The sequence below is a fragment of the Sapajus apella genome, unplaced genomic scaffold (assembly GCF_009761245.1).
Source record: "Sapajus apella isolate SASKATOON/1434 unplaced genomic scaffold, GSC_monkey_1.0 scaffold53, whole genome shotgun sequence".
NCBI lineage: Eukaryota > Metazoa > Chordata > Mammalia > Primates > Cebidae > Sapajus > Sapajus apella.
In genome coordinates this window covers 12,705,409-12,715,501 of record NW_022436993.1, presented here as the reverse complement: position 1 = coordinate 12,715,501, position 10,093 = coordinate 12,705,409, and the positions used below count along the sequence as shown (strand labels likewise).

Genomic DNA, 10,093 nt, shown 5'->3' with positions numbered 1-10,093 from the left:
GCTCTTGTTACCCAGGCTGGAGTGCAATGGCGCGATCTCGGCTCACCACAACCTCCGCCTCCTGGGTTCAGGCAATTCTCCTGCCTCAGCCTCCTGAGTAGCTGGGATTACAGGCACGCACCACCATGCCCAGCTAATTTTTTGTAGTTTTAGTAGAGACAGGGTTTCACCATGTCGACCAGGATGGTCTCGATCTCTTGACCTGGTGATCCACCCGCCTCGGCCTCCCAAAGTGCTGGGATTACAGGCTTGAGCCACCGCATAGGGTCTTGCTCCATTGCCCAGGCTGGAGTTCGGTGGCAGAATCACAGCTTACTGCAGCTTCTAACTCCTGGGTTCAAGAGATCCTTCCACCTCATCCTAAAGTTGTTTTAGGAGGGCAACTAATAATACAGCCCATAGAATTTACGGGCTGGGGTGTGATCATTCAATACATACATATAACATCTATTGATCAAATCAGAGTAATTAGCAAAAAACATCACCTCAAACATTTATCCTTTCTTTGCAATGGAAACATTCAAAACCCTCTCTTCTAGTTATTTGAAAATACTTGATAAATTATTAACTATTATCCCCCTGTAGTGCTACAAAACACTAGAATTTATTCCCCCATCAAGCTATAGTTTATATCCATTAACCAACCCCTCTCGTCCCCTCTCCTCCTCCCTTCCTAGCTGCTAGTAAACACTGCTCTACTCTCAACCTTCATGAGATCCTTTTTTTTTTTTTTTTTTTTTTTTTTTTTCCACATGAGTAAGAACACGAAGACTTTATCCTCCTGTGCCTGCTGTATTTCACTTAACATAATGTCCTCCAGGACTTTTTTTTTTTTGAGACATATTCTCGCTCTGTCACCCAGGCTGGAGCGCAGTGGCACGATCATGGCTCACTGCAGTCTCTGCCTCCTGTGCTCAAGTGATCCTACTGCCTCAGCATCCAGAGCGGCTGGAACTACAGTATCCACCACCACATCCCGCTAATTTGAACAATTATTAATACTTTATAGAGATGGGGTCTCTCTGTGTTGCTCAGGCTTGTCTCAAACTCCTGGGTTCAAGCAATCCTCCTGCCTTGGCCTCCCGAAGTGCTGGAATTATAGGTGTCAGCCCTTGCACCTGGCCCCGGATCTTTTAATAGTCTAGCTGAAGAAGTATTCAGACACAATTTCTCCTTACGAAAACTCAAACTATAGTGAGATATAGCTTTACTTGTTTCTTCTAAAAACAGGGATTTCTTCCAGGAATTATATGTGAGCAAATGGTGTTCCCACTCCTTTAAAAGCAAAATATGTGACAGTTAAAGAGAGAAAAAAACCTGACTAAAAAGCAAAAAAAGCCAGGTGCAGTGGCTCATGTTTGTCATCCCAGCACCTTGGGAGGCTAAGGCAGGAGGATGGCTTGAGCCCAGGAGTTTGAGACCAGCCTAGGCAATATGGTGAGATCTTGTCTCTATAAAAAATAAAAATAGAGCCAGGCACAGTGGCTCACACCTGTAATCCAGCACTTTGGGAGGCCAAGGCAGGTGGATCACTAGGTCAGGAGTTCGAGACCAGCCTGGCCAACATGGTGGCCATGTCTACTAAAAATACAAAAATTAGCCAGGTGTGGTGGCGGGTGCCTGTAATCCCAGCTACTTGGGAGGCTGAGGCAGGAGAATTGCTTAAACCTGGGAGACGGAGGCTATAGTGAACTGAGATCGTGCCACTGAACTCCAGCCTGGGTGACAGAGTGACACTCCGTCTCAAAATAAATAAATAAATAAATAAAAATAAAAAATTAACTAGGTGTGGTGGTGCATGCCTGCAGTCCCAGCTACTAGGAAGGTATAGGCAGGAGGATCACTTGAGCCCAGGAGGTTGAGGCTTCAGTGAGAAATGATTGCACCACTGTACTCCAGCCTGGGTGACAGAGGGAGACCCTAGCTCAAACAACAATGACAACAACAACGATACACTTACAGTGGCATGCTGGAGCCGGCTCTCACAAGCTGAGAGAACCGGCCATGTGTACCTCTTCCCAACTCTGAGTTCAGTGATGTCATCTTGATATGCTGATACTTGGCTGTAGTAGGAGCATTTACAGGACAGAAATCCACAAAGGCTACACATCAGGGCTTTCCTCCTCCATCCCCGGAGGGCCTGCTGTTATGCATTTAATAGCACACTACTGCAGCTGTATGTTTTAAATGTCCACTGAATGAATATGTAGAGGTATGGATAGATGGGTGTATGTGTGATAAAGCAAACACAGGGAAAATGTTACTTGTAGAATATTAGGCTGGGCGAGGTGGCTCACAACTGTAATCCCAGCACTTTGGGAGGCCAAGGTGGGAGGATCACCTGAGGTAGGCAGTTCGAGACCAGCCTGACTAACATGGAGAAACCCTGCATGTACTGAAAGTACAAAATAGCCATACATGGTGGCGCATGCCTGTAATCGCAGCCACTTGGGAGGCTGAAGCAGGAAAACCACTTGAACCAGTGAGCTGAGATCGCACCATTGCACTCCAGCCTGGGCAGCAAGAGCAAAACTCTGTCTAAAAAAAAAAAAAAAAAGGAAAGAAAAAGAACTGTAGAATATTAATTGGTGGATCTATAGAGGTTCACTATGCAATTAGTTTAATTTTCCTCTATTTGAAAATTTTCCTATGAGATATCATTACATCCCAGTTAAATTGCTTTTATCCAAAAGTCAGGCAATAACAAATGCTGGTGAGGATGTGGAGCAGAGGAAACCCTTGTACACTGTTGGTGGAAATGTAAATTAGCATAGCCGCTATGGAGAACAGTTTGGATGTTCCTCAAAAAACTAAAAATAGAGCCACCGTACGATCCAGCAATCCCACTGTTGGGTATATTCCCAAAAGAAAGGAAATCAGTATATCAAAGAGATAACTACACTCCCATGTTTATTTCAACACTGTTCACAATAGCCAAGATTTCGAAGCAACCTAAGTGCCCGTAAACTGATGAATGGATAAAGAAAATGTGGAGCATAGACACAATGGAGCACTATTCAGCCATAAAAAAGAATTGAGATTCAGTCATTTGCAACAACATGGATGGACCTGGAGATCATTATGTTAAGTGAAATATGCCAGACACAGAAAGACAAACTTCATATGTTTTCACCTATTTGTGGGATCTAAAAATCAAAACATGGACATAGAGAGTAGAAGGAATGGTTACCAGAGACTGGGAAAGGGAGGAGAGGGGGGAAAGGGGATGGCTGATGGACATAAAATACAGTTAGAAAGAATAATAAAACCTAGTATTTACTAGCACCACAGGGTGATTCTAGTCAATAATAATTTAAATCTACATTTAAAAATACCTAAAAGAGCATAATTCGATTGTTCATAACACAAAGGATAAATGCTTGAGGGGATGGATGCCCCTTTTACGCTGATGTGATTATTACACATTGCATGTCTGCATCAACATATCCCATGTTGGACCAGGCGCGGTGGCTCATGCCTATAATCCCAGCACTTTTGGAGACCAAGGCAGGCAGATCACGAGGTCAGAAGTTCGAGACAGTCTGGCCAACATTGTGAAACCCCATCTCTACTAAAAATACAAAAAATTATCCAGGTGTGGTGGTGTGCACCTGTAATCCCAGTTACTCAGGAAGCTAAGGCAGGAGAATCGCGTGAACTGGGGAGGCGGAGGTTGCAGTGAGCCAAGATCGTGCCATTACACTCCAGCCCTGGCCCAGCGTAAGAATCTGTCTCAAAAAACAAAACAAAAAAACTCATGTAACCCATAAATATATGTACCTACTATGTGCCCATAGAAATTAAAAATTAAAGGAAAGAGAGAAAATTTTTCTAATAAAATATTAGGGGAAAAATTTTTAAAAATGTAAAAACATCAACCACGCAAACCCTAAACTCACAAAGGAAAAAATAAACCACTTCTTTGTCTGAACTTGAGCGATTCAGTTTAACAAATGCTCAGGGGTGCTGAGCTACAAATCCATACTTTACTGGGTCCAGCTTCCTAAAGGGCAAAGTCCCAGGAGGAAGTGCCCCCCAGGAGCTGAGCTTCAGGAATCAACAGTCAGGAGAAGGAAACTGTCATTTGAGAAGCGTAGTTCCATCTGATCTACAGCCAAACCAGCCACTTGCAAAATCTGAAACAGTTCTCTGATCTCAGGTCACAACAAAAAATCCTTGCAAAATCAGAATTATTTGCTAAACTTGGCATTGCTCTCATGAAAGATAAGTGAAACCAAAAAAAAAAAAAAAAACAGGTGATTTTTATATCCAGTTTTTCCACTTTTAACAATAATAACTGCTGTTTCACCAAGTCCTCTGGTGTGTCAGACATCTGTTTTACACATATTATTTAAAAAGTCTTTTTTTGTGTAAGAACTCTTAACGTGAGATTTACCCTCTTAATATATACATTTATTTATTTATTATTATTTGAGACAGAGTCTCATTCTGTTGCCAGGCTAGAGTGCAGTGGCGTGGTCTCGGTTCACTGCAACCTCCCTCTCCCAGCTTCAAGCAATTCTCCTGCCTCAGCCTCCCAGGTAGCTGAATCGCAGGCGCACATCACCACACCCAGCTGATTTTTATATTTTTAGTGGAGATAGGGTTTCGCTATGTTGGCCAGGTTGGTCTCGAACTCCTGACCTCAAATGATCTGCACGCCTCAGCCTCCCAAAGTTCTGGGATTACAGGTGTGAGCCACTGTGCCTGGCCTTATTTATTATTTTAATTCATTATTTTTTGAGACAGTGTCTAACTTGCTGTCATGTCTGGAGCATAGTGGTGTGATCACAGTTCACTGCAGCCTTGACCTCCCAGGCCCAAGTGATCCTCCCACCTCAATCTCCCCTGTAGCCGGGACTACAGATACACACCACCGTGCCTGGCTAATTTTTTAATTTTTATTTTTTTTGTAATGGGGTCTCACTATATTGCCCAGGCTGGTCTCCAACTCCTGGGCTCAAGCAGTCCTCCCACCTTGGTCTCCCAAAGTATTGGGATTATAGGCATGAAGCACCACACCTGGCCCCCGCCTTTTTCTTCCCCCAGACTCAGAGTCTCCCTCTGTCACCCGGTGCAATGGCGCGGTCTTGGCTCACTGCAACCTCCACCTCCCGGGTTCAAGTGATTCTTGTGCCTCAGCCTCCCAAGTAACTAGGATTACAGGCAAATGCCACCATGCCCAGCTAATTTTTGTACTTTTAGCAGAGGTGGGGTTTCAACACGTTGGCCAGGTGGAGACACCTGGCCTCTTAATAGATTTTAAAGTGCTTACACATGACAGTATTATGAACTACAAGCACAGTCTTGTACAGCAGATCTTTAGCACTTACTCAACTTGCATAATAGAAACATTACACCTGTTGATTTTTAATCCCTACAATGGTCTGCAAAGTTTACCTTACTCTTCCCATTTTTCAGAGAGAAAACAGTGCGAGAGGTTAAATAATTTATCCAAACTCACTAAACAGATGACCGAAACAAAATACAAACCCAGGTCTGTGTATCCCTAAAGCCTACAAGCTTCTCTTATTTTGCTCAGTACTTTTTTGTTTGAGATAGATTCTTGCTCTGTTGCCCAGGCTGGAGTGCACTGGTGTAATAACAGCTCACTGTAACCTTGGCCTCCTGGGCTTAAGCCATCCTCCCATCTCAGCCTCCCAGTAGCTAGGATTACAGGTAAGCAGCTTATTAGACAAAAAATTTTCTTTGTAGACATGGGGTCTCACTATGTTGCCCAGGCTGGTCACAGACTCCTGGCCTCAAGCAATCCTCTAGCCTTGGCCTCTCAAAGTGCTGGGGGTATGGGCATTCGGCCTTGCCCAGTACTGTCTAAAGTGTCCTGAGAGAATGTTCTTTTTGATGTTAGTAAAAACTCCTTGCTAATAAGATTATATTGTACAGCATATACAGTTATTATATTATGGCCATGTGCAGTGGTTCACGCCTGTACTCCGGCATTTTGGGAGGCCGAGGTAGGTGGATCATCTGAGGTCAGGAGTTTGAGACCAGCCTGGCCAACATGGTGAAACCCTGTCCATACTAGAAATTCAAAAATTAGCCAGGCATGGTGGTACACACCTGTAATCTCAGCTACTCAGGAGGCTGGGGCAGGAGAATTGCTTGAACCTGGGAGACGGAGGTTGCAGTGAGCCAAGATTGTGTCATTGCACTCCAGCCTGGGGGACAAGAGTGAAATTTCACCTCCAAAAAATATATAAATTATATATTATATTATTGTATATTATATATATTCTGTAATAGTATAATAATTTCATATAATTATACTTTAATAATTAAATTATATATAATTATGCTGTTAAGCTTGAGGGGATTTACGTCCCTTTCCTAAGATAAAAACAGACAAATCTTTGGGGAGTCAGATCCAGACCCTGCGATCCTGACTGCCAGCACCTCTCTGTCTCCACCAGCCCCACATCCTATCTGCAGCCCCCACGTTTATTATTGGGGGCTGCAGCGCTATGGGAGTGGCATTCCCTGATCTTGTCAACTCTTGTTCCAGCATTTGCTAACAAAGGCAGTGATAGAAAAAGTGTCCTCCAAGTCCGATGGCTCTTAATGTTGCACACACAGTGAATTTCATAGTGTTTAGTCGGACTATCTAGAGCAGTTCAAATACATTGGGTTCTCACAGTCCTTTTGCGGGACTTGAGTTTTAAAAGGGGAAAAAAATGGAGAAAGAAAAATAGAAGGACTTGGAATAGAGAGACACAACTTTCCTTCGAAGATATGCTGCTGCTGGCTTGGAGAGGAAGGGATTCTGGGGAGTCAGCTGATGAGGACACATGACATTGTGAATGAGCAGTTATAGGGTCAGGGTGGTGCCCCGGGTGCCTGGGGGATGTCAGTGATCCCATGTTAACTAATTCTGGACACATATTCTGTTCAAAGAGGGTCTTTCAGCTGGGTGCTGTGGCTCACGCCTGTAATCCCAACACTTTGGGAGTCTGAGGCGGGCGAATCACCTGAGGTCAGGAGTTCAAGACTGGCCTGCCAACATGGTGAAACTCCATCTTTACTAAAAATACAAAAATTAGCCGGGCTTAGTGGTGGGCGCCTGTAATCCCAGCTACTTGGGAGGCTGAGGCAGAAGAATTGCTTGAACCCAGGACATGGAGGCTGCAGTGAGCCAAGATCGTGCCACTGCACTCCAGCCTCAGTGACAGAGACTCTGTCTCAAAAATAAAAAAAAGAGAGAGGGCCTTTCTCTGGTGGACGAGAGTGTTGTGTAGAGACAATGTTCTGCTGCTTGCTGGTGTGTCAGCAGCACCTCTGTGGTTAAGCAGCGTCACTGGAGGTAAGATTAGGCGGCTCAGTTTCACCATAGTCAGCAGTTTCACAAACTCTCACCCTCTGCCCCTGTCTCATTCTGGCCATGAGGCAATATGAAGCATTATTTTCTTTTTCTTTCTTTTTTTTTTTTTTGAGATGGAGTCTTGCTCTGTTCCCCAGGCTGGAGTGCAGTGGTGCCATCTTGGCTCACTACAGCCTCTCCCTCTCGGGTTCAAGCAATTCTTCTGCCTCAGCCTCCCCAGCAGCTGGGATTACAGGTGCCTGCCACCATGCCCAGCTAACTTTTGTATTTTTAGTAAAGACAGGGTTTCACCATGTTGGCCAGGCTGGTCTCGAACTCCTGACCTCAAGTGATCTGCCCACCTCAGCCTCCCAAAGTGCTAGGATTACAGGTGTGAGCCACTGGGCCCAGCACCCATGAGGCAATTTGAGATAAAGCACAATGGCCGGCAATAGATCCTCAAAATAATTCTTCTCTTCCCTCCCTTTCCCTTTCCTTCTGTTCTCTCTTCCATCCTCCCGCCTTCTTCCTCCACCCTGTCTCCAGAGGAGCTGGATATGTGACACTTTCAAATGTCTACAATGGTGTGTTCATCTGGCCTTTTGACCGAGTGAGTTGGTCTTTCCAATCAGAGCTCTCTCATGTTTCCAGTTGAGGAATGTCTAGCTGGGGTCGGGGAAGATGTCGGGAAATGGATGCGCTCTTGCAGTGTTTTGAAGTGCAAACTGCTGCAACCTTTCTGGAAAACAATTTAGCAACATCTATGAGTAATTCACCCTTTGGCCATACTCTCAAAGATAGACGTACAAGGACACGCATTACAACATTGTTTAACAGGATGCCAATGGGACATGTCATGTTGTCTCCAAAATGAGGCTACAGCCCTAAAGCTGAGAATAAGAGGTGCTAAACCCTCATATTTGAAGGACACCTACCAGCTGGCAGGACTAGTCCTTGGATCAATAATCCTGTCCCCTCCCATCTTATAATAACTGAAGTCCAGGCATTAGAAAATCACTCAAGTTCAAGGTGAGAGCCTCTCTTCTCCTCCCCTCTGAAGCCACATAAGTGGAGCTTCAAGACAAACTTAGCAACTGAGGATGCTTGCAAGAAGGGAGGGCTGACATCTCAGTCCTGATCTAGAAACCTGCTAAGAAGCAGAAACTCATGGGGTCCACACAGGCTCTCACGTTGTTGCAGAACTCGGTCAAAGAGTTCTTGAGAAAGCTAGATCTGTTTCTTCAGAAAGCCTGGGAGTAGACAAACAAATAGAGACTGTTCTTTGCTTCTTGCCTGGATCATTTTGGAATGAAAGGCTTGCTGGAACAATCAGAGTTGTGTGAGTGTCCCAAGGGGCAAGCAGAGACCAGGAAAGGTGGCTGGGCTTGAGTTGTTTTGCTGGTATCCTACCCAAGAAGACTGGCCTCTTGCTGGAGGAACTCCAGCAAGAAAAAGGGTAGTGTGTATCACCAGGTGTGGGGACTTGTAGAAAAGATTAGAAGTCAGAGCACATCACTCAGCCAGGGAACTTTGGGACCATCCGAAGGACTTGTGCAAAAGCTCCGTGAGAGAACCAATATTTGGACACTTGCCATTGAGCACACATGGATAACTGAGAGAAGATGGCATCTGCATGGACTCAGTTAAAAAAGTTATACTGGTCAGATGCAGTGGCTCATGCCTATAATCCTAGCACTTTGGGAGTCCAGGGTGGGAGGATGACTTGAGGCCAGGAGTTCAAAACCAGCCAGGGAAACAGTTAGACGCTGACTCTACAAAAAATTAAAAAAAAAAAAAAATCAGTGGGCACGGTGGCATGTGCCTGTAGTTCCAGCTACTTGGGAGGCTAAGGCAGGAGGATCTCTTGAGGCCAAGAGTTGAAGGCTATAGTGAACCATGATTATGCCCTTGCACTCTAGTCTGAGGGATGAGGAGTGGCAAAACAAGGCTCTGTCTCTAAATGAAAAAAAAAGTGGCTGGGTATGGCAGCTGATGCCTGTAATCCCAGCACTTTGGGAGCTGAGGTAGGTGGATTGCTTGTGCCCAGGAGTTCAAGACCAGCCTGGGAAACATGATGAAACCCCTGCTGTACAAAAAAATTAAAATATTAGCTGGGCATGGTGGCATGCACCTGTAGTCCCAGCTACTCAGGAGGCTGAGGCAGAAGGATTGCTTGAGCTCAGGAGGTTGAGGCTGCAGTGAGCCATGAGTCACTATACTCCAGCCTAAATGAAAGAGTCAGATCTTGTCTCAAAAAAAAGAAAGAAAGAAAGAAAGAAAAGAAAACAGTTATACCATTTTCATGAATCTATCTTCCCTAACCATCTTGACTCTGGAGGAACCAGAAGCCCCAGAGTATGGGGAGGTCCCATAAGCCATTGGAAACTCCAGAACTGAGGGTGGGTATGGGCTTAGCACTGGGTGACAGATTGAAGATTTATGACTGGCGTGAATTTTTAGTAATGGCTATGGTAGATGTGTGGAATTACTATACTCGGGCATCACACCAAGCATGGAAGAGTTTATATTCCAGATAAAAAGGTTTATCGCTGTCTCTTGGTTTTTCAGACTGTTGAAGGCCAAGTGTTCGGATGGTCTTGCTTTGTGGGACAGATAGGACTTCACACCATTGCTGGTGTGAGTTTTCTGGAGGAAGTGGGCTCTTAGATGAATTCTGAATTAAAGGAAGAATTCTTGGATCTTGGGTAGAGTCACAGGCGCCTCTGATGACAAGTTGTAGGAGAAAGAAGGAAACCAAATGTCTTTTTGCATAATTGG

At 44.8% G+C, this 10,093-nt stretch overlaps 1 pseudogene across 1 annotated transcript in view; it reads right to left on the bottom strand.

The window, feature by feature from the left end:
- Positions 1 to 8,173, bottom strand: part of LOC116527205 — a 13,462-nt pseudogene extending 5,289 nt beyond the window's left edge. The window contains exon 1 of the transcript XR_004258421.1: positions 8,105 to 8,173. The product of XR_004258421.1 is annotated as a cytochrome c oxidase subunit NDUFA4 pseudogene (transcript). The remainder of the gene's footprint in view (positions 1 to 8,104) is intronic.
- Positions 8,174 to 10,093: the final 1,920 nt, after the last annotated feature.